Source organism: Nuphar pumila, chromosome 3 (genome assembly GCF_984573655.1).
Source record: "Nuphar pumila chromosome 3, dmNupPumi1.hap1.1, whole genome shotgun sequence".
NCBI lineage: Eukaryota > Viridiplantae > Streptophyta > Magnoliopsida > Nymphaeales > Nymphaeaceae > Nuphar > Nuphar pumila.
Genome location: NC_143251.1, coordinates 124353978 through 124380459, shown reverse-complemented (window position 1 = coordinate 124380459; position 26482 = coordinate 124353978). Strand labels below are relative to the sequence as shown.

General features: G+C 37.4%; 1 protein-coding gene across 1 annotated transcript in view; it reads right to left on the bottom strand.

Annotated features, from left to right (window-relative positions):
• The window catches only part of LOC149843609 (ATP-dependent zinc metalloprotease FTSH 11, chloroplastic/mitochondrial-like), an 84726-nt gene that overhangs the window by 10613 nt on the left and 47631 nt on the right, over positions 1-26482 (bottom strand). The gene's annotated exons all lie outside the window — the stretch shown is intronic.

Sequence of the window (26482 nt, the reverse complement as noted above, 5' to 3'; positions counted from 1 at the left end):
GCCAAGGGATTCACACAAGAACAAGGACAAGATTTTGATGAAACCTTCAGTCCTATAGTAAAGATGGGAACTATTCGCATTGTGTTGAGTCTAGCCAATGAACATGGATGGACATTGAGCCAGTTGGACGTTAAAAATGCCTTTTTACACGGGGACTTAAAAGAGGAAGTCTACATGGAATAACCCACTGGGCATGCAAAACGAGACGCCAAGAAGTATGCATGCAAGTTGAAGAGGGCACTATATGGATTAAAACAGGCTTCTCGTTCCTGGTTCGAGAGTTTTTCCCTAGAGATACAAAAACATGGCTTCTCTCGATCTTTTCTTGATCACTCGTTATTCATTCACAGTGAACAAGGCATCACTACTCTTTTATTAATATATGTAGATGACATTATCATCACAGGAAACTGCAAAGATCACATTGAGAAGGTGAAGAAGTTACTAAATCAGAGATTTAAAATGAAAGATTTGGGAGAGCTGCGGTATTTCCTTGGGGTGAAAGTTGATAAAAGATGTGATACACTTACGCTTACTCAACACAAATACACGTTGGACATTCTCAGCAGGGCAGGCATGACCATGGTTGCCAGTTGAGGAAGCGGGAGCGGGAAGCGATACGGGAAGCGGGAGCGGGAAGCGAGGCACTTTCAAAATTTTAGGAAGCGGGGAAGCGTGGGACCACTTAGGAGCGATTCGGGAAGTGTCTCGGAAGCGACCTAGGAAGCGTCTCGGAAGCGACCTAGGAAGCGTCTCGGAAGCGAGGGGGAAGCGAAAAAAATAAAAATAAAAAATAAAAAATACAAAAAAATTGAAAAAAACAGGGGAAGCGAGGGGGAAGCGTGGGGGAAGCGAAGGGGAAGCGTGGGGGAAGCGTGATGGGAAGCGCGCTTCCCATTAAAGGGAAGCGCGTCCCCCATTAAAGGGAAACGCGTCCCCCATTAAAGGGAAACGCGCTTCCCAAAAAAGGGGGACGCTTCCCCCCACGCTTCGGAAGCGCGACGTTTCGCGCTTCCGAAGCGCGCTTCGGGGAAGCGCGCTTCCCCTTTTAGCTAGGCGCTTCCGGTAACTCTGGGCATGACAGATTGTAAGCCATTAGCAACTCCAAGTGTCATTCATCAGAAACTGAGTTCTAGAGAAGGGGATATATATGGAGATCCCACTAAGTATCGTAGCATAGTTGGCATGCTGCAATATCTGACTTTTACTAGACCTGACATAGTGTATTCGGTTAATCAGGTGTCTCAGTTTATGCATGAACCTCATACGTCACATATGGAGGCAGTCAAAAGGATACTTCGTTATCTGAAAGGTACAGTTGGTGATGGACTGGTATATAAGAAAAGAGAATTAGATTCAGGCGGGGGGCATGATATCATCATTTATGCTGATGCAGATTGGGCGGGTGATCCAGATGAACGACGATCAGTATCTGGTTATTGTAGCTTCATTGGACCGAACCTGATATCTTGGAGCAGTAGAAAACAAAAGGCAATTGCTAGGTCAAGCACTGAAGCTGAATACATATCGATGGTTGCTGCCACTGCTGAGGCTACATGGATAAGACATCTTCTAACAGAAATGGGAGAACCGATTGCTCGATCATTGTTACTGTGTGATAATCAAAGTGCCATCAATATGTCTTTCAATCCTATCCATCATAGTCGAGCAAAGCATATTGAGATAGATCAACACTTCATTAAGAAAAAGGTTGAAGAAAAGGAGATTGAGCCCATGTTTGTGCGAACTGAAGAACAAGTTGCTGATATTTTCACCAAAGGGTTGACAAAGGACAAATTTTGGTTTTTGAAAGACAAGTTGCTCATGGTCCAGGACCATGCACAACTTGAGGGAGGCTGAAAAGAAGCCATCGTTGGGTCTTGGACCCAAACCCGACCCGATTCATGTATCAGATCGGGTCAAGATCCAAAGTTTGTATAGTGTATTTTAAAACTTATTAGAGGGTATTTTCGTACCCTAGAATTGTACACTAAACATATATATTATTGAATGAGAGACGCAGAGACCGTGGTCCTTCTTTTCTACAGACTCTTCTCCCGTCTCTTCTTTTCTCTCTTTTGCAGAAGACTGCGTGAAGGCCCCTTTTCTGACAGTTCCCTCTAGATCCTGCATTGGTTTCCATGGGTTCACACTCATTTATCACTGTATGACACGGAGCAGAGTTATTCATCTCCAACTGATCAAAATTGTAATGAAACAAGGTACAATAGAACAATAGGGAAACAAACACAATGCCAACAAAGGGCTTTAATAAACTCACTTAAAGTTGGTCACTAATGGACCAAATACAATCTCAAAAGAGATAAAAATACCAAACAGCACAAGAGGCATACAAGCCTATAAGATGGGAAAAAAATTCTAGAGAAAACCCTCAAATGCTCTTTGGACTGCCTTCCAACAGTCATTATTATGACTGTTGGGTGGCAGTCCAACGTCTAGTTGGACTGCTGCCCAACAGTCATATTTTTGACTGTTGTGCCTAAGTTGTATGGCAGTTTATTTATTTATTATAATGTTAAATTACATTTTAGTCCCTAGTGGACTATACTATATGATAAAAGACAAAAATATCCTTATTGGGTATTTGGATACAATTTTATTTTTAACACTCCTCCTCAAACTTATGGGGAAATCACCGAAAGTTTGCTAAGAAGATACAAAAATTGAGGTAGTGGAAGAGCTTTGGTGAAGAAGTCTGCAATCTGAAATTCGGACTGGACATATGGCAATGTAATGGTCCCCTTCAAATATTCTTCGCGAACATAGTGACAATCCATCTCAATGTGTTTTGTTCGCTCGTGAAATGTGTGATTGCTAGCTATATAGATGACACTTTTATTATCACAGCATAGCTTTGAAGGTTCTGAGACATCAACACCCATATCGGAAAGTAGTGCTCTCATCCACACAACTTCAGTGGTTGTGGTAGCCATTGCCCTGTACTCAGCTTCCGTAGAGGATAAAGACACTTTCTGTTATTTTTTGCATCGCCAAGAAATGAGAGAATCACCTAAAAACACACAAAAGCCAATAGTTGAGTGACGGTTATTGGGATCTCCTCCCCAGTCAGAATCAGTATAAGAAATAAGACTTAAAGATGAGGAAGAGGATAAGAATAGTCCTTTAGATATAGTTTTCTTGATATATCGAACTATTCTTAATACTGCACTCATGTGGACGGTTGTGGGTGCATGTTGAAATTGACTTGCAGAATGTACGACATGCACAATATCTGGCCTTATCCAATAAGTTGTCGATAAGGGGTTGGATCATCTAATAATACTCCATCTTCAGCTCGCATTTTCGCATTTATTACTTCAGAAGTATCAGCATATTTTGTGTCCGTGATTCCTGAACGCTCAACAATATCAGCTGCAAACTTGATTTGAGATAAAATATATCCTCTTGGTGAGTAGGCTACTTCAATTCCTAAAAAGTATCTCAAAAAACCAAGATCAGTCATATCAAAAGATTTTTTAAGCAAAATTTTAATATCTTCAATTTTCTTTTGATCATTCCCTGTGATGATCATATCATCAACATACAAAAGAAGAATGATCAATGAGGTACCTGTAGATCTCACAAAAAGAGCAGTGTCAGTGTAACAAGATTTAAATCCAAGTTTTAATATCGTACCACTGAACCGATCATACCATGCTTTAGAGGCTTGTTTAAGCCCGTATAGGGCTTTTTGAAGACGAAGGACCATGCCTTTTTCAATAGACAGACCAGGGGAAGGATCCATATATACTTCTTCATTTAAGTTTCCGTTCAAAAATGCATTTTTAAGATCTAACTGATATATCGGCCATTTTCGAATGGATGCTATAGCAACTAGAGTTCTAACTGTAGTCATACGAGCTACTGGGGCAAAGGTTTCTTCATAATCTATACCATATTCTTGAGAATATCCTTTTGCAACAAGTTTTGCTTTACATCTCTCAAGAGACCCGTCACTTTTTGTTTTAATTTTAAACACCCTATTGTCTTCTTTCCGATAGGAAGAGGTTGAATTGCCCAAGTGTAAGCCTTGTGTAATGCATCTAATTCAATTTTCATGGCTTCAACCCATTCGTTTATATTTTTTGCCTCGTTATAGTTGGATGGTTCATGATAGGAATGAATGGCTAGAAGACATGCCCTGTAGTTTGGTAAGAAGGATTCATATGAGACAAACCTACTTAGAGGCATATGTGTTCGTTCTGACCTTCTAACACTAGTTTCTTCAGTATTTGTCAATTGATTATATCTATCAAGGGCACATGGATGCTCCCCAGTATTTCGTCTAGAGTATTGAAGAAGATCTTGAGATGGTTCACTACTTGAGTCATTAATAGACTCGAAGGTTTCAATATCATTACTAATACCTTTATTGGGTAACAAATCAAATAAGAAAGCATACTCGGATTCTTTCTTAGGAACTTCAAAATCAAATCCACTGTCATTTTCTAGAAAGGTAACATTTCTAGAAACATAGAGTTTATCATTTGTTTTATTATAACATCGATATCCTTTTTATTATCAGCATAACCAAGAAAGACACATTTTATGGCTTTAGGAGAGAGTTTGCTATATTTTTCAAGAAGCACGAAGCATTTACAACCAAATACCCTTAGCCTTTTTAAATCAGGAGAAATTTTAAAGAGTTTTTCAATAGGAGACTTGTTTTCCAAAGTTTGAGAAGGCATTCTATTTATCAGATAGACTGCGGTTAGGGCAGCTTCAACCCAAAATTGCTTTGGAATTTCTTTTGAAATAAGTAGAGTTCTAGTAATTTCAATGATATGACGATGTTTTCTTTCAAAAATCCCATTTTGTTGAGGTGTCCTAGGGCATGATTTTTGATGCACAATTCCATGATTTTTTAGATATAATTGAAATTCATTTGAAAGAAACTCTCCCCCAGAGTCGGAGCGGAAGACTTTAATATTTGTTTTAAATTGATTTTTAACTAAATTATGAAAGTTTTTAAAACATGAAAAAACTTCGGATTTGAGTTTTAGAAAGTAAATCCAAGTATGTCTACTAAAATCATCTATAAATGTAACATAGTACGAATAACCACCTTTTGACATAACAGGGGCGGGACCCCACACATCCGAATGCACTAATTCAAAAATTTTATGTGTCACAGAGGTTCTAAACCCAAAAGGTATCATTTGCATTTTTCCAAGTATACAATCTTCACATACAAAATTTTTATCTTTACAAAATTTTTCCAAAAATGGAAAAAGAGATAATTTGGATATACTTGGGTGTCCTAATCTTTTATGCCAAAGATCTATATTAATGTCTTTGACATGATTACAAAACGAGTATTTTGGTAAACACAGGAAATCCATGTAGTAAAGGTCTCCTCGTCTATGGCCTTGCCCAATCAGCTTCCCTGACTGGAGATCCTGCACCCAACACGCCTTAGATGAGAAGAATACTTTACAACCATAGTCAACAATTTGAGAGACCGAAAAAAGATTCAAATCCAGTTTGGGAATGACTCTCACTTTTGGAACAAAGAATTTTTTTGAAATATCAAGGTTTCCTAAGCTTTTGACTTTTAAAGAGGTACCATCGGCAGTTGACACACATGAAAAATATGATTTAGTGCAATCAGATAATAGAGACTCATTATGAGTCATGTGGAAAGAAGCACCTGAGTCTAGAATCCAAGAGGTCTTACCTGGAGGAGACGAGGAAGAGATGGCAGCTCCGGATGTAGAAGGTGCAGCCTTAAGAAGTTGTGAGACGGCTTCTGCTATTTGAGCAAGATTTAATTCATTGAAGTTGCCCCCTTTTCTTGATTCTTGAGGTTCTTCATTTAAGGCGGTCACCTTTTTAAATTTGGGACATTCCGGTCTTATATGTCTGGGTTCCTTACAATAATGACAAATAATTTTTCTTTTGTATCCTCCCTTGTATCCTCCTCCATTGTGTCCTTCTCCATTGAACTTCTTCTCAAAGTGAGGTGGTTTATATGTTTTCACAAAATTTTCGGGCCTTGCCATGGCAAGGACCTCATCATTAGATTTGTGCATTCCAAGTCTTGTCTCTTCTTGACAAATTTGAGCAAGGGTCTCACTTATAGAAGGAGAAGTGGTCCTATGAAGTAAGGAAGATCTTACTTGCTCAAATTCCGGTCGAACGCCATAAAGAAAGGAGAAAAGATTTTCTCTTTCGATTTGGGTCCTTCCAATATCAATAGTCGAACCTTCCCATTTTGGTTCCAACATGGCTAATTCATCCCAAATAGGAGATAAAATACCGTAAAAATCTCTTACACTTTTATCTCCTTGTTTTGAATTACGTACCTTATCTTGGAGATAATAAAGTCTAGCCATATCCTTTTGGATAAAAGTACTTCTTAGAAAGCTCCATGCGTCACATGCCTTCTTGAATTTGATGATATTGGTGGCGATCTTGAACTCCATGGTATTCATAAACCATGAGAGTATTTGTGCATTGCTTGCCTCCCAATCTTCCAATTTATTTTGGAATTCTTCCAAGGCTTTTTCTTTTTCTTCTTCGGACAAAGCTTTGACTTGATCTCCTTCTCTTCTAGTCAATTTGAGTTGTGGTTCACTAGTAGAACCACTAACAAAACCCCACAATTTTTTTCCTTTGATATGATTCTCCATAGTCGTCGCCCACATCAAGTAGTTGTTTTCATTGAGTTTGTAGATGATGACGGTGGCGAACTCTCTTTCTCCCATAATGAATACTTGAGTTTAGACTAAAGGAGATAGGGAATGATCAATGATCGAAGAACAATTCCTTCACGAGATTCTCCTTCTTTCAAGAACCTCGCTCTGATACCATGTAATGAAACAAGGTACAATAGAATAATAGGGAAACAAACACAATGCCAACAAAGGGCTTTAATAAACTCACTTAAAGTTGGTCACTAATAGACCAAATACAATCTCAAAAGAGATAAAAATACCAAACAGCACAAGAGGCATACAAGCCTATAAGATGAGAAAAAAACTCTAGAGAAAACCCTCAAATGCTTCTAAAAGCACTGAGGAATAACAAGGGAGTGAGGTTCTATTTATAGAGCCTCACTCCAACACATGGGAGGCAGTCCAGCTCTTTGGACTGCCTTCCAACAGTCATTATTATGACTGTTGGGTGGCAGTCCAACGTCTAGTTGGACTGCTGCCCAACAGTCATATTTTTGACTGTTGTGCACAACAGTCATATTTTTTACTGTTGTGCCTAAGTTGTATGGCAGTTTATTTATTTATTATAATGTTAAATTACATTTCAGTCCCTAGTGGACTGTACTATATGATAAAAGACAAAAATATCCTTATTGGGTATTTGGATACAATTTTATTTTTAACACAAATAACTCATTTGCAAGCCACGGCTGATAGCTTTCTTCTTCCTTAGTGGCCTTTCCTTCTTTGTTTGAGTCTTGAACATTGTTCTCATCAAAGACAACATTTCGTAAGACTTTAATGCGTTGAGTGTCTGGATCATAGCATCGATATCCTTTATATTCATCAGCATACCCAACAAACTTGCATCTACAAGCTTTAGCCTGAAATTTGTTACGTTGGGAACTATCAATATGAACATAGCATACACATCCAAACACTCGCAGTTGACTGTATTGAGGCTGGGTACCAAACAATACGAAATAAGGAGTTAAATTATTTAACAATCTCATTGGTAACCGATTTATTACATAAACCGCAGTGTGAAATGCTTTGTCCAAAGACTTAAAGGAATTTGAGTGTCATGCAACATGCTTAGGGCACTTTCGACGATATGACAATGTTTTCTTTCCGCCACCCCATTTTGTTGTGGCGTATGTGGGCAAGATATTCTATGCCTTATCCCATTATTTTGAAGAAATTCAGTAAACTCCTTTGATAGATACTCTCCCCCTCCATCACACTGAAAATGTTGAATGTTTGTCGAGAATTGATTGACAACAAGGGCATGGAATAAACAGAAGAATTTAAATACCTCAGATTTGTATTTCATAAAATAAATCCAAGTGTATCTGGTATAACTATCAATGAATGTGACATAGTAACGACTACTAGACAAAGAGAATTGTGAAGCAAGTCCCCAAACATCAGAATGAACAAGTTCAAAAGGAAAAGAAGCTCTTTCATTTATTGAATTAAAAGGAAGAACATGACTCTTACACAACTGACAACTAGAACAAAGGAAACCATCAACCTTATTACACTGGCTTGACTTTGAAATAAGACCACTCGACACAAATTTCTCAAGAGAGGAATTATTACAATGACCCAAACGACGATGCCAAATATTTGACTTGTTATACGAGGACAGACTTAAGCAATCTTAAAATGAATCCAACTTGAATGGTTGACCAATGGACGATTTTGGTCCAGCTCTACGAACAGAAGAAAGAGATTCTTTTAGGATATACATGTTTCTCTTTCGTTCTCCCTCAACGAGAGTCTTCTTCATGAGTGGATCCTTGACACAGACAGAAGGAGTAAATTTGATGCAAGAATGAATGCCATCAACTAGTTTAGAAACAGAAATGATGTTTTTGACAATATTATGAGAATGAAAAACATTGGACAATTTTAGGGAACCATCGGAAAGAGGAATATTCACATTTCCAGTGTAAGTTATTGGATGGAGAGCTCCATCTCCAGTTTTAATACTTGCATTTCCATGTAAAGGATGGGTTTCAAAATCTTACCAATATCGCATGTCGCATGTGTTGCAGCTCCAGAATCAATGTACCAAGTTCCTTGATCACCTTGTTTAAAATTTAATCCTGACAAAGCTGATATCAAAAGATTTTTGACACAGTCTTCATCCCATTGATTTCCTCCAGCTCTTCCCTTGCTTGACGATTCTGTCGTATTCATTTTACCTTTGTTTTGCGGGTTGTGCCAACAATTTACCTTGATATGTCCCCTTTTGTTGCACAAATAACATGTTGGAACATTTTTAAAATTGTGATTTCCAGAAAAGCTCGGTGTGTTAGGCGTGGGTAACAATCCACGCCCCCCTTGATTATTCCTTATCTGTCCATGTCCTCCTTGGAAGTAACCACGTCTTTTCCCTGAATTTGTCCCTGCAAACAGTACTTCTTGGTTTCCTGAATTGTTGCCTACATCTTCGCCTTTGATAGAAATTTCATATTGTAGTAATTTCGCCCGAATATCCTCAAAGTTAGGAAGTGAAGGAAGACACAAGAGAGATGTAACCAGCATGTGATAATTTGACCCAAGCCCGTTTAGCACTTGTTGAACTTTATCCTTATCAGAAATCATACAACCCACCATAGCCAATTGATCTCTAATGATCTTCACCTTGTTCATATATTCTGTAACAGTCATGCTCCCCTTTCTTAGGAGTTGAAACTCCCTCTTCAAATGTATAATTTTTGCTTCTGAAATTTGTGAATATGTCTTTGTGAGTTGTTCCAACAGCTCCGCCGTTGAGCACTCATCTGGAATACCTACAAGAACCTCTTGTAAAAGAGTAGAGGTAACGTAGGCTACAACAACCTGATCTCGTTTTTAGACACCTCTCCTTTATCATCCATGACTTCCTGCACAATAAATTCTGGTGGTGCAGAAATTGTTCCATCTAGGTGTCCATAGAGATCAAGACTCTTAATAAAAGGCAGTATCTACCTTTTCCAGGTCAAATAGTTGGTGTTATTCAATTTTTCGGAGATAAGTTGACCTAAAAAACTAGATGGCAGGGTAGGAGAATCCATGAAATTGCGACAAAGAAAATATGACAAACGAATATGTCTGACTGTTGTCGAATACTCAAAGATTAACGTCAGATCTAAGATAAAATCTGACAGATGGAATTAAGAATGTAGGAGAAATTTGGAAGAGAATAGTGACAGAGGTAGAAGGAATAAAACTAGAAGAAGGAATCTGATCTGAATTTGGGTTCAGATCTAAACAAAAACAGAATATTAGAAGGAATCTGATCAAAATTTGGGTTCAGATCTAAACAAAAACAGAATATTCAAAACTGATAAAAGAAAACATGCCTGGACAAATTTAAGCCTCGAAAATCATCAGATCTAAAACTGATAAAGGAAATCATGCACGATCTGATCTAACGATCAGATCTGAGGTTAGATCTGCAGTCACGCAAGATCTGATCTCACGACCAGATCTGGGATTAGATAATGATTAGATCTGTGAACAGATCTGCAGTCGCACAAGGTCTGATCTAACGATCAGATCTGGGATCAGATATGTTCCGATCGAGAGTACAAAAAATTATATTGAGATAGGAGAACACAACCTTAAATAGAAAATATTGATGAGCAATAGAAGGATTGGGGAAGGATTCAGAAGAGATGCAGATAACGTTAGGGAGAGAAAGGAGAAAAGTGGAAGAAAACACTTACCTGGAACGTCGATCTCACTGGACACCTTCTTTGGAGACAATTCAATACACATAGGCTTGGTGCTCTGATACCATATTAGAATGGACCACTGAATACATGTGGTGCAGAAAGTAAGAAAGCAAAATGAAGAAGAGGGTTGCGGCAGCAAAAGGGACTGCTTCTCTCTTAGAAGTCATGCCCTATTCCATGTGTGTATTTATATACAAAAACAGAAAGTGGGTTGGATCAATTATGATTTGGATCCATACCCGAATATGTTAAAATTACATATTACATCAGAAACAGAAAACCCGATCCATATTAGAGACCCAACTTCAGTTTTATGATACAGTCTTAATAGTGGGATCATCCAATGAAGTTCCACCATCAAGCTTCATACATGTCAATAATCTCAATAGCAAATTTAGATTGAGTTAACAAATATCCACAGGGAGAATAAGCAACTTTAATCCCCTGAAAAAATTTGAGAAAACCTAAATCAATCATTTCAAAATGTTGTTTAAGTACATGCTTAATATGATATACTCCATGTTTATCTCCCCTTGTTATGATCATGTCATCAATATAAAAGAGAAAAATTACAATACCTGCAATAGATTTCTTAACAAATAAGGCAGTGTCAGTATAATATGAAAAATATCCAAGACTAGTCATAACAGAACTAAAGCGATCATACCAGGCCTTCGGTGCTTGTTTGAGACCATACAAGGTCTTTTTAACATGAAGAACCTTTCCTTTCGAAATATCATACCCAGGTGGTGGATTCATATACACTTCTTTTATTTCTCTACTAAAGAAGGCATTTTTGACGTCCATTTGGTAGATAGACCATTTCCTAACAGCAACCACAGCTATAAGTGTTCTAACAGTAGTCATTCTAGCGACAAGGGCAAACATTTCATCGTAATTTATCCCATATTCTTATGAGTACCCTTTGGCTACTAGTCTGGCTTTATCTTTCCAATGTTCCATCACTCTTAGTTTTAACCTTGAAGCCCCATCTACATCCTATTGATTTCTTTTCCGACGGTAAGTTGGTCAATTCTTAGGTTTTAGATTTTTCTAATGCTTTTATTTCTTCAGATAGCATTTTGCCACTAGATAGTTTTTAGCTTGATTATAGAAGGCTGGTTCGAAATAGGAGAACATTTTTGCTAGACAGGCTCTCTATTGAGGGGCAAAGGACTCATATGTTACGAATCTATCAGATTCCTTATGTTGTTCATAGTGCCTAATATTTATAGTTTCTTGAGCTTTTACGTTGGAATATTTTTCTAAAGCATTTGGATGGTAGCTTTCTTGTCTTCTTTTATATTGAATAATTTGATTTTGATCTTGATGTCCATTACACTGAGTACGTACTTGAGGTTCATTATTATCAATTTGATTCTCATCTGATATCAAATCACTATCATTCTTATAATCCAATTCTAAAAATATATATTCATCTTCTCTCTTAAGCACATCTTTATCAAAAAAACTTTCCTTTTCCAAAAAAGGTAATATTTCTTAAAATATATAGCTTAGCATTTTCAAGATCATAGCATTGAAATCCTTTTTGACTCTCACCATACCCAAGAAATACGCAGGGGATGGTTCTTGGAGATAACTTGTCATTTTTGTTTGTTAACGAAAAACACTTACATCCAAAGGTTCTTAGTCTAAAATAATTAGGAGAAATTTAAAAGAATTTTTCATATGGAGTTATATTTCAAAGTTTGGATGATGGAAGCCGATTTATCAGGTGAACTGTAGTAAGGGCTGGCTCAGCCCAAAAATGTCTAGGAACACTTTTAGAGATGAGAAAAGTCCTTGTAGTTTCTACTATATGTTTGCATTTTCGTTCGGCTAATCCATTTTGTTGGGGTGTGTTTGCACAAAACCTTTGGTGTAAGATTTCATTGGATTCTAAATAATTTTTTAAATCATTTGACATGTATTCTCCCCTTGAGTCAGAACGAAAAATGGATATATTCATCTTGAGTAAGTTTGTAACCAATTTATGAAAAGTTTTAAAGTTTTCAAATACTTCATTTTTGTGCCTAAGAAAGTAAATCCAAGTAAAGCGAGTATAGTCATCCACAAAAATGACATAATAAACGTATCCACCTTTACAGTTTACTGGGGCTGGGCTCCAAACATCAAAGTGTATTAATTCAAGTGGTTTTGAGGAAAAAAAGGTCCTCTCTTCATAAGGAATGGATTTCATTTTGGCAAGTATACAATCAGTACATTGGATTTTTTTCATTGCAAAATTTTTTCAAATGAGATACATTTAACAATTTAGTAAAGCTAGGGTGACCTAGTCTTTGATGCCACAAAATTAAATCCAATTTTTGTATATTAAGACAAAAAGGTTTCTTTTGAATGATTAGCCGATCCATGTAGTAGAGATCTCCTTCTCTATGGTCTTCCTCAATCTGCTTTCCTGACTGGAGATCTTGTATTGAGCATTGGTCAGATGTAAAGTTGACATTACAACCTTGATCGGTAATTTGAGAAATAGAAAGTAAGTTTAAATTGAGTTTTGGAATAATTCTTAATTTTTGAAATGCAAAATTTTGAAGATTTTTCAAAATTTTCAATTCCTTTAACATCAAGAGAGGTTTAATCCGCAGTAAAAACGTTTTTCCTACTTGAATCAACACTATGATTGTTAAGCATTGAACCATTATAGGTCATATGAAATGAAGCACCGTAATCAAGGAGCCAAGGAGTCATACCAAAGGGGGGGGTGGAGAAGTGGAGATGGCGGCACCCGTTGTGGAGGAACCCTTGAGGAGAGGTTGTGAAGCTTTCATCAATTGAGATAGGAACATGTTCCCTATGGATTTGTCGACTTGAGAAGTTCCAACTGAAGCGATCTTCCCATCTTTGGCTTTAAATTCTAGACAATATAGTTTGATATGTCCTGGTTCTCCATAATTGTAACAAACAATTTTCTTCTTTCCATCCCTTTTTTCCTCAAAAGAACGAGGTTTTCCAAAATTATTTTTGTAGAAGTGTGGAGGCTTATATGTATGAGAACTAGCACCCAATCTTGACACGGCTAAAACATTATCTTTTGACTCCTTTGATTCGGTTTGGGATTTTAACCTTGTATGTTCCATGCAAACTTGGGCCAAAACTTCATGAATAGGTGGAAGTGCTTCTTGCTTTCTATGGAGGATGTTGCTCCTCATTTGCTTAAATTCAAGTCGTAGACCCCTCACGAATTGAAAAAAAAATCATTTTAAATTTGTTTTTTTCTTTGTTTGGTATCATTTGTGGTTTCCCAAATAGGTTCAATTTTCAGCATTTGATCCCACAACCTTTTTAGAGTCCCATAGTACTCTCTTACGCTCTTTTCTCCTTGCTTGCAAGTGTGTATTTTATCTTGAAATTTCCATCTATATGCGGCATCATTTTGGGTATAGGTTTGCTTGATAAAGAGCCAAGTTTTATCGGCTCCTTCAAATTCCAATATGTTCTCACATGTGTCCCCACTCATACTTTTCATAAACAAGGAAAATACCTTTGTGTGTCTAATTTCCCATTCTTTCATAGCTTTCTTGTATTTCAAGAGAGCATTTTCTTTTTATTCTCCTTTAAGGACCTCTTCTTTAGTAGTTCCATCATTTTCGCTAGAAGAATTTGTAAGAATAAGTCGTGGTTATATTAAAGGAACCGTTAACATACTCCCGCAAGCCTTTTTCGATTAGGATCCTTTTGATGGTAGTGGCCATAAATTATAATTATTTCCATCAAATTTAATAGGAACCACCGTCACCACTTCCGTATTGGCCATTAAAGAGAGAAGAGAGAAACAAAAGAGAAAAATATATAGAACCAAGAGTAGAAGGTACTTATTTTGGCAATGCTCCACTATTTGATATGACACTCTTCCAACCTTCAATGAACCAGCCACACAAGCAATAGACTTCAAGTGAGGCTAAGGGCATGCTTCCCGAGACTATCCGATATTCTCGATCTACCACGAGTCTCTTGAATGCTTCAATATCATCAATAGAGCACCAAGGTTCTCATACCATGTAATGAAATACAAAGAGATTCAAATGTCACTTATGGATCAATCACATAGACCACACAAATCAGCCACTTATGGGCATACAACACAAGTAAAAATATTGAATGTTATTGAGGAAAAGCTTTAAGCAAAAGCCTTATAAGGTGGGGTTTGAACCCCTATATATACACAAAGCAACCAACGTGTAGCTGTTGGGATCTTCCCAACAACTAGAAATGTAGTCGTTGGGGAGATCCCAATGGCTCTATGGTCAAATAACCATTACACCCCAACCTAATTCTAGGATTTACAAAGATTAAAATAAGAAAAATAAAAATGTGTAAAAAGACTACAATACCCTTGTATGTACAAAAAGACTAAAATACCCCTATGTCTATACATTAACATACATTGACAGTTTGAACTAGCAATTCCACTCCCTATCTTTTATTTTCCTACTTCCCAAAATCCATCCAGCTGCCAAAAAAATTTATTGTACAATCTCTAATTGTATACCCCCATTATCCAATGATCTTTGAACGAGCTATACACGCAAATTTCCTCCATCTTTCTCTTAGCCACACCCATGGCCCTCCATCACGCCATCTACCAAGAATTAGATTAGTGTGTTTTTCGCTACCCTTAAAACATGCTCCCTTACTGTTAGAAAAATATCTTCTTGTAATATCATGTATTTTTACACTTAGTTAAATTTGAAATTTTCGAAAATTTGGCTAAGTATAGAAGAAAAATTGTTTGGACTTCGATATTAGGCCGATGTTTTTGAGTTTGAGCCTGGCTCAGGTTTCATCAACTATGTCTAAACGAGCCACTTAAAACGTGAGAAAAAGTTTAATTTTTTACTTTTAAATTCAAGCGAAATTCGAACAAAATTCGGGTTATTTTTTAGCGAAACTCAAAATTTGATATTTGTGTAATATGTCGTTGGATGCGTCTCGAAATGCCGAGCGCAACGGTATATTACTTTTTTGAATTTGAGTTTCGGTTGGAATGAAAATCACATTTTTCAAAAAAAGAGCAGTTTGTCGGTTCAAATCCAGATTTGGATCGGGCTGGATCCGATAGATATAATTCAAACTAATATGAATTTGGACTCTATCCAAGACCCACAATAATCTGGATTTGGTCCAGTCCAAAATCTAGTTGGATTTTTTGGAAACGGATTAGGATCTTGGATCCGGATCCAAATCCATGCTCAACGTTTTCTAGCTTTAAATTTAATAAAAAACTTTAATTTGGAGTTAAATAAGGCTAATAAGCCTCCTAAGTTAATTTGGCTATTTTTGAAAGCTTTTAGATAATTATTAATTGATTAATATTGAATAATTAACTAAATTTTATTAATTCCGAATTTTAATTAGGGTTGAGAAGGACTTCTAAATGGAGTCCTTGTACATGCCTAAGAAGGCTAGAGTAGGTTTTAGAAAGACTTCAAAAAAATTGAAAACTTTGAAAAAATAAAAATTTTAAATTGGAAAATTTTGGTAAGGGAGAGAGTCCTCATCAGAGGAAACTCTCCTTCTCCAGCCCATCTAGAGAGGGCTAGAGAAGGCGGGGGGGGGGGGGTCACCGTCCTCTTGGCCTATTTAAACATAAAAAAAAAGGAAAGGAAGAAAGAGAAGGAAAAGAGAAAGGGAAAAAGAAAAGAAAGATGAGAGAGGAGGAGAGGAAAAGAGAGGAAGAAGAAAGAACCTTCTTCTCCAGCCATCCAACGCTCTTCTACCATTAATTTATTTGGTTTTTTTTATTCACATAAAGGTATGGGTCTCTTCTTTTGAAAGCAAGTGAGAAACTGAATATAGATGGGTTTCCATGCATGATTTTGATGGAAATCCACGGGGAAAAAGGTAGATCTTTATGTCTACTCTAAAACACATGGAGGAGGATTTATGGACCCTCTTTCATGGATTTATTTTTGGTTTTATTCATCTCTTCAAGGAATAAATTTCTGTATATGCTAAAACAAAAATTTTATTTATTGTGTAAATGTTCTTTAGGAGCATACTTTTGATGGATACCGATTCGCTTGGATGGTCCATGTGTTGGATTGTTAGATGCATGGATGCATGTGATAAACTAATTCATATGCATGCCTCCACCCCTTAAAATTTGTATGATGGTGATTTTGAATGTTTTTGGATGCTCATGCTTGCATATGTCGTTGCATATGCATGTATCTTTGGTCTTTGAATCTGTGTTTTAAGTGCATACTTACTGAGATGCCTACATGAGCATGGGCTATTAGCCTATGGATTCATGCATATCTGAACGTATTCCAGATTTTGATTAATTATATAGATACATAATAAAAAGAAGGAAATGAGTTTGTGAACAGGGAAAACCCTACATACTCGTGAGATGATTGATATGCATGCAGCCTCTATATCTCTGTGCATATGAGTACATATTTTGAACAAAAAAAAGAAAAGAAGAAAACATATGTTCTGATTTATGTGTGTGGGTAAAACGATTTTAGTGTAAGTTATTTCCTGGTTAAACCAGAAATCGTGTCCTTGTTTTATATTAAAAACAGCGTATTAAGTGGTATGTTTATCCCCTTTGAAGTCCTTGTAAAAAAAACCTGGATGCAAAGGCCTGCACAAGCCTGTTTTGAGCTATGGGGTGTAAATGCATGCATACTTGAGTTAGAACTTCCTGTAGTTAGATAATTTTGTTTTTCTCTCTTTGCTGGATGCTTTCATGGCTAGCACTGCCAGGCGAGTCACTCGGTTTGGCTGGGGTTGGCATGCTGTCAAAAAGAAAGAAAAAGAAGAACAAAGTTGTAAAACAAATTTTTGTTTATAAAAATAAAATTCTGGGCCGACCAACAGCCAGCCGAGGGAGGCTCAGCTGACTGCCAGGCCCTGGCAGAATGTACACAGGCCCAGGTCGGGCCTGTGCATGGTCTGACAGACCCAGCCGAGTGAACTAGAGATTCAGATCCAGACCCATACCCATATAGACATGATACAATTTGTAGATGCATGCAAGCTGAGTTGCATACGCATATGCATGCATAACTGACATCTAATACTGCATTTTTATATGCATATGAAAAAAAACATTATATATATAATGTTTTGCGAGGCTTGGTTTGCCCCGCAGAGCCCAGCCAAGCCCACTCGGCTGATGAAAGAGGGGGGCTGCATGCGGGCCTGGGCAGCAGGCCAATCGAGTGCAGCTCGGCAGGCCAGGCGTGACAAGGTTTGGCCACACCCAGATAGGCCGCAGGCCCAGCAGATTCCATTCAGCTGGCCTTGCCTGTTACACTGTGGGAGCCCAACCGAGAGGCTCGGCTGGGCAGCATTGGGAAAAAAAATATCTTTAATTGTTGTTGCCGGGCTGACTGGCAGCCCAGCTGAGTGAAACTCGGCTGGCTGCCAGGCCTTGGCAGGGAGCCCACAGGCCGGCCTGGGCCTGTGTGGTGACTGCCAGGCCCAGCCGACTCAGTCGGCTGGGCAGAAGTTGAACCCCAGCCGACTGGGTCGGCTGGGTGCTGAAAAAAAAACTTGTTTTAAAAACAAAAGGAAAAATTTTCTTTTAAAAGGAAGGGATTCTAATGCATGCTGTGTTTGTTTGGAAAGTTTTCCAGACTTTTTATGTGCTCTTGTGTATGCTCATGTAATATGCCCATGTGAACTTGATAAATAAAATATGTTTGGCATGAATACTTTCAGGCTCTAGCTCATGAGAAAATGATTATTTTGGTGTACATGTTCAAAGTACTAATGCATATTTGCCTTTCGTCTACATGTGCATGAACGCATGAGTGTTCACTTGTATAATTAAGATAATGCATGAATGAAAGCATGCTTTGGACATGAGTATGTGAATTGAACGGAAGTGTGCATTGGTCATAAGTATATGAATTGATTAAAAGCATGTGTTTGATATGAACATGTGAATTAAATGAATGCATACATTCGACATTATTATGTAAACTCATGCGCATGCATAAGAGTATTATTGTTTCATGCACATGTTAAATTGGCATATATGAATGTGCATTTGGAAGGATGTTAACATTATTGCATATATTGCATGTTGTTATGATTTTTGCATATGATTCATAAATGATCAAAATGGTTCATTGTAGGCCTAGTTAGCCTGAGTTTGGATTGATCCGTCTTTACTTGTTTTTTGTAAAAATCACATTGACATTGTTTTCTATATTGCATCGTTCTATGTTTTTCACGGGGAGGTGGTCCCGTGATGAGCCTCACATTTGAAAATACGAATTTGTGGTATTAATTTGGCATGCTGAAATTAATGAAATGGCTATTAATAATAAGATAAAGAAAAAAAACAATGTAATATACGTTCTGAGATGTCTCGTCGAAAGTATGGGACTCTTAGAGTTGCGATTTTGGGAAACCGTAAGGATACAAAAACTCTGTGTGCATTGTTGTTGCCCCTAAACTCGATATAGGGGTTTTTTCTCCTAACCACGGTTTTAGGGAGTTTTTGTCACTTTGCCTGGGGTGGTGTATAGACATGGTTGTTGTTTTAGTATATCAAGAAAAGTGACACTTGTGGATGGGTGGTCCTTGGTGTCCCGACATTAGATGAGTGGTCTAATGTTCCGAAGGCTATTTCGGTCGAGAGCTAAGTTTGGAATCCAATACTAAAATGCAACTTGTGTGCTAAGTTACCCTGGGAACCCTACTTGACCTTGCAAATTCTTATCCGTTTTGAGTATCCGTGGGCAATGGTAATAAAACGTGAAACTTAAATGTGTGCATCATAATAGGAGCATGCATGTAAAAGAAGATTTGATTAAAGATAATAATTTATTCATGCATATGCATTAAGTTCATGCATTTTTCATGTTATGCATTAGATCATGTATATTTACTTGCTTCTCTACTTATCTTATATGATCAATTGCATAATATTGTATCATGTTGCATGATGAATGTCTTTACTACTTATGAAATTATGAAAAGTGTTTTAGTAGCATCTCTTTTAATTATTGCATGAATCCTATCTGTATTCTTTGTGCTCATTTGTTTCATTAGAGGGATTCGTACGCAGAATTCTTTGAAATCTGACAACCTACTTATGGTGTTTTTCGCAGTCATATATGCCCAGTGAGGCGACTTGCTCATGAGAGGAGCTACAAGGGGATCACATGACTGTTTGGCAAACTACTATGGATAGCGGGGCTCTTTCTTTTTATTTTCCTTTTTGCACTCTGATATTCTTATTTATTTGTCTCATGACTGTCATTTCTTAATTAATAAAGTTGATTCAATTTGGGTTTGGTTTGAAAGATGGGGTGTAAGATCTCTTGTGGTGTGTTGAGTTATCCAGTTGAGAATGAAACTGTAAAGGCTCGGGTCTCTGGGAAGATTTCCGCAAATGATTTAAAAAAAAATCCGCACTTTCTCTTGGGTATGAGTTAGGGTCGTTACACTTCTTGAGTTGCCTCCTTTGATCTCACTGTCCCTAAAAATCATTTCATTCCTCACGGACCAAATCTGTCATACTATGATTTGAAAACAACCCATCTAGCTGTGATCCAAAATTTTAACTTTGAATTTGTGTTGGCCCCATCTAAGCACTTCAACCTCAACACTTGGCTTTGGCACTCAGCATCTTCCAAACATCTGTGCTACCACGTAGCAAATTGGGTATACCACTGAACAGGAGAGAAAAAGGTGGCCAGGATTCTCTTTTGCGCTACGATGGTAGTTGCATCTATTTGTCATCGACAATCCAAGTCACTGTAGATGACCTGGGTCATCCAACAGTTCTTAGCATCAAAGAATGAGGTGGAAGCAGCCCTAGGATACTCACCCCCCCCCCCCCACACACACACACACCACCACCACACACACACCACTATATAACTTTGTGACAAGGAAACTCTGCACCCTTCTCTCCGATGATCTTCCATAATATGCTCCCACTTTCCACAAGCTAATATGGCCAACTCCAAAGACCTTGACCAGTCAATATAATTTTTCAATCGAACTTCATACTTGAAATATGGAATGCTTCTAGGCTCATTGATGATCTTACCATGAGTGGTTATCTTTGACTTCTACAGAAATGCATATTTTATTTATCTCCCATGACTCACAAACAACATCAATTATTTGTGCAGCACCCACCTATTATTAATCTAACACTTCTTATGTCACAACATATTAACCTCCTCTACCTAGTTTCAATAACTCCCTCCAAATTTTCCCAAAGCTCCTCACAGTCAATGGATTCACATGAAACATAACTAGCATAATATGCCATAGATTTATAATGCATTCATAAGGCAAAAAAATCATTTTACAGACTTTAAAAAACCTTACCCTTGAACTGCTGCTACAATACCCTTGACAGCAGCAATGATACTGTAAAAATCATAACTTCTTACAAATTTCTCCAAATCCGTTGGTATCAGTCCCAAAAAAACTCTAAAATATGTGTTGCTAAATGACCGAGAAAGTAATACTCCACCAGCAGGTCCTGCACGAGATCTAAACGTGACACTAGTTCTAAACTCCAACAGGTCTTTCAGCCCTAATACCATGTTCAATCCATGGTATCTGTCAAGAAAGAGATATGGGAAGAAAGAGGAGAAAAAGAGATATGGGAAAAAAGAATGAAAAGAAGAGAAGATATGAGGAAGAAATTAGGATTCTCTTTCACTTGTTATAGTTCACCAATAAAAAGCCTAAAAAGACTACCACTGGAACAACAACATATTACATGTAATCCTAGTACCCAATATAAGAATGAAAATATACATAAATGATAAAAATGTCCCTGGTAAAATACAAAAATGGAAAAACTGCCCCTCCTTAACATCTTCAACAGAGATTTGAGGGAAAAAGGAAAAATGCATATATGCAGTACGGAGTGTGAAATTGTCTATGAAGAGACAATATGCATACAAGCATAAATACTTTATAAAAGAAGTGCACGAAAGCACTCTCACAACACTTGAACAAAATACGCAAAAAGCGTAAAAATAATAAACATGCAACAATGCATGTATTTTATAAAAGGAGCAAATGCTTGAGACTCTCAAGCTTGAGATTACAAAGGGGGAACACTCCTATTTATACAAGTGCCAAAAGGTGCAAAGGGTGGGGGGCTCCCAAAGGAGTCGTTGGGGGCCCCCAACGACTCTATTGGGGGACCCCCAATGCACATTAAATAAAGTAAAAAATAAAAAGGAAAAAAGTAAAAAAATAATTACAACAAAAATAAATAGGAAAATTACATATTCCAAATGGAATATGCGCAAGATAGGAAATTACAAGAATGCCCTTTTCGGGTAGGAAAATAAGAAAAGGTATATAAATATATATATTTATATATATATAGAGATATATGTACATATAATATATTATATGTAAATGTATCTCTATGTATATAAATATATATATTTATATTTACAATAATGACTTTAGGAGATACATTTTAACACCCCCCTCAAACTTACGGTGTGATAACCGCAAGTTTGCCAAGAAGGAAATGAAATCTGGGCGAACATAGAGCTTTTGTGAAGAAGTCGGCAAGTTGATACTCAGACGTCACGTATGGTAGATCAATGACCTTCTTCAAGTATTCTTCTCTGACGTAATGACAGTTCATCTCTATATGCTTTGTTCGCTCGTGAAAGGTGTGGTTCTTGGCAATATAAATTGCACTTTTATTGTCACAGCATAACTTTGTTGGTCCTTCGACAACCACTCCCATATCTTCCAAAAGGCGTCGAATCCATACAATTTTCATGGTGGTAGATGCCATGGCTCTATATTCGGCTTCAGTGGATAACAAAGAGACCTTCTGTTGCTTTTTACATCGCCATGAGATCAAAGATTCACCTAAGAAAACACAAAAACTAGTGCGGTTACTAGGGTCACCTCCCCAATCTGAGTCAGTATAAGCAAGTAATTTTAATTCAGAAGAAGATATAAATATTGCCTTATTTATTGTTCCCTTCAAATATCTGATGATGCGAAGGACAGCACTCATATGAGCGGTTGTAGGAGCGTGCTGGAACTGACTGGCGATGTGAATAGCATGTGACAAGTCGGGTCGAGTAATGCTAAGGTACATTAAAGAGCCTACCAACTGCCTGTAAGGAGTAGGATCGGTTAGGGGAACACCGTCGTCAATCTTCATTTTTTATCCCACGACTTCAGGAGTTTCGCATACTTTGTCATCAGAAATTCCTGATCTGTCAATAATCTCACAAGCAAGTTTAGACTGAGATAGAAAATAACCACGTTGCGAATAGGCAACCTCAATTCCAAGGAAATATGTCAGAAAACCCAAATCTGACATCTCAAATTTCGAAGTCAAGACGGACTTAATACCCTTGATTCCTTGAACATCATCACCAGTAATTAACATGTCATCAACATAGAGTAATAAAATCACAATTCCTGCATTAGATCTTCTAGTAAATAGAGCAGTGTCAGTATAACATGAGGAAAAGCCATTTTCCAGCATTACACTGGTAAACCTGTCATACCAGGCTTTGGAGGCTTGTTTCAAACCATAGAGGGTCTTACGAAGACGAAGAACTTTATCTTTAGGAATCTTCATGCCTGGTGGAGCATCCATATACACTTCTTCGTTAAGATCACCATTTAAAAAAGCATTTTTCACATCCATTTGAAAAATGTTCTAATTTTTAATAGATGCAATAGTAATAAGACATCTAACTGTAACCATTCGGGCTACAGGGGCAAAAGTTTCCTCATAATCAATTTCATACTCTTGACCATATCCTTTTGCGACTAAGCGAGCTTTGTACCTTTCCAAAGATCCGTCGCTCTTAGTCTTGACCTTAAAAACCCATCGACAACCTATAGTTTTCTTTCCTATGGGTGGAGTTTGAAAAACCCAAGTTTCAGCTTTTTTAAGAGCATTAAGTTCATTTTGCATAGCTTCTTGCCATTCTATACATTTTTTAGCTTCTTCAAAATTTCTTGGTTCAAAATAAGAATGAATGGCACTAAGACAAGCCCTATATCGGGGTGAAAAGGAATCAAAAGAGACAAAACGAGTTGGAGGTCTCCTATTCCTCTCAGATCTTCGGTGATCGAGAGCAGGAACAAGTTCACTATATTGATCAATAGCACTTCTAAAGGTGTCTTGGTTTCTACGTGAGTAGGTTATTGGATCACTTGAAATTCTGTTATCTTGTTCATTGAGTGGGTTATGTTCTTCAACGTCACCATCAATTTCCTCATCATGGTTTGATGATATATCATCGTCACTAGATATATCATCATTATAAGACAATAAGTCAAAAAGGAAGGAGTGATCAAAATTTTCTTGTTGAGAAACATTTTTTTCAAATCCACTTTCATTTTCCAAAAAAGTTATATTTCTAGAGACATATAACTTATCATCTCGAAGATCATAACAACGAAACCCTTTTTGAGTTTTAGAATATCCAAGAAAGGCGCAGGGGATAGCTTTGGGAGAGAGTTTGTCATTTTTATCCGTAAGTATAAAACATTTACACCCGAAGACTCGTAACCTATTATAATCAGGTTCAAGCTTATATAAAATCTCAAAAGGGGATATTTTCCCTAATATCCTAGATGGTAAGCGATTTATCAGATAAACAGAAGCAAGAGCTGCTTCAGCCCAAAAATTTTTAGGAATGTTTTGGGAAATAAGAAGGGTTCTAGTGGTCTCAATGATGTGCCTATGCTTTCTTTCGGCCAACTCATTCTGTTGAGGGGTTTTAGGACAAGATCTTTGATAAATAATCCCGTGATCCTCAAGATATACTTTAAATTGGTTGAAGAGATATTCTCCTCCAGAATCACTTCTAAAAATCTTTATATTACTGTTGAATTGATTCTTGATCATTGAATGAAAGGTTTTAAAACACAAAAAAACTTCATGTTTGAACTTAAGAAAATAGATCCATGAATATCTGGAGAAATCATCCACAAAAATGACATAATAAGAAAAGTCTCCTTTTGAGACAACAAGTGCGGGTCCCCAAACATCGGAATGAACAATTTCAAAAGTTTTAGATGAGAACATAGTTCTTTACTCAAAAGGTAAACTTTGCATTTTTCCGAGAATACAATGATTACAAGAAAATGAACTTTTACATAGGTCCTTCGCAAAATGTAAATAAGATAACTTGGTGATATTAGGATGACCAAGTCTTTTGTGCCACATATTTATATCTTTGTTTCGGGCAACATTACAAAAAGATTTTGGAACTTGAAGAGATTCCATATAGTATAAGTCTCCTTTTCTAAAGTCTTCCCCAATCAATTTCCCAGACTGGCGATCTTGTATTAAACATTTATCACACGAAAATTTAATATTGCAACCATGGTCCGAGAGTTGAGAAACAGAGAGAAGGTTTAAGTTTAGTTTAGGTATGAATCTAATTTTTGGAATGGAAAAATCTTGAGTTTCAAAATTACCTATTCCTTTAATTTCAAGAGAGGTTTCATCTGCAATGGAAACAAAGGATGGAGAAATATTTTTTGAGTAGTTGGAAAGCGAAAACACGTTTGGAGACATATGAAAAGATGCACCTGAGTCCAAAAGCCAAGAGACTTTACCTGGAAAGGAAGAAGTAGACACGGCGGCACCGAATGTAGCTCCCTTGAGGAGAGGTTGAAGGGCTTCCACTATTTGATTTAAAGAGTGACCCACTTGATGATGCCTCTTCCTTTTGTGGTACACCAGTGATAGCCATGGCGAGAAGCTTCTTCCATTTGGGACATATGGGCTTGATATGCCTCGGTTCTTTACAAAAATGACAAATAATCTTGCTATAGTCTCTCTTTCCTCTTTGTCCACCATCACCTTCTTGATTTTGTGATTTGAAATGAGAAGGACGATATGTCTTTACATTATTTTCGGGTCTTGATACGGCATTGACCTCATTGTTTTCTTCATAATTACAAGGAACCGCAAGAACATTTGATCCTTGTTTACATAAACTCATACGAGTCTCTCCACCACTTAATTTGGTGAGAACATCTTCAAGAGAAGGAGGAGTAAATGAGGATAGAAGTGAATACCTTATTTGCTCAAATTCCGGTCTTAACCCATTCAAAAAATTGAATAGCTGATCTTCTTCAAGTTGCTTGTGGCGGAGTTCAATTGCCTCTCCACTCCATTTTGGTTCAAGCATGGAAAGCTCATCCCAAATGGAGGAGAGGTCGGCAAAATATTCCCTAATAGACATTTCACCTTGAGTAAGGGAGAGGGCCTTCTTTTGAAGGTAATACTTATGGGATAGATCTCTTGATGTATACATTTTCTCGAGATAATGCCAAGCTTCCGATGCTTTTTTGAATTTGACAATATTGGCATTAATCTTTGTTTCAACGGATGCGAAGAACCAAGAAAGAATCTTGAAGTTCTTCATTTCCCATTCGTTGTGCTTCTTGGAGTATTCTTCAAAAGCTTTGATCATTTCCTCTCCCTCAAGAATCTTGGTTTCGCTTCTGTCTATTACGGTTATTTTGGGTTCCGGTTCCGGAATTGTGCCTTGCACATAACCCCATAATCCTTTACCTTTTATGTGAGCCTCCATGTTCCCGGCCCAAATATGATAGTTGGACCCATTTAACTTGAAGTCAAGAGCGAAGTGAGACTCTTTTTCACTCATTAAGGAGTAAAGAAAAGGAGAAAAGCGGCGTACCAACACAATGCTTCAACTTCTAGCTTGCACAAGATCCTTCTAAAATATTTGAGAAGCAAGATCCACCACTTCAACTTCTAAGGATCCGAAGGCACGGTTTTCGAGGCACTTGAAAAAAGGAGAATCCCATGATCCTCAATCACCAACCGAGCTCTGATACCATGTGAAATTGTCTATGAAGAGACAATACGCATACAAGCATAAATATTTTATAAAAGAAGTGCACGAAAGCACTCTCACAACACTTGAACAAAATACGCAAAAAGCGTAAAAATAATAAACATGCAACAATGCATGTATTTTATAAAAGGAGCAAATGCTTGAGACTCTCAAGCTTGAGATTACAAAGGGGGAACACCCCTATTTATACAAGTGCCAAAAGGTGCAAAGGGGGGCGGCTCCCAAAGGA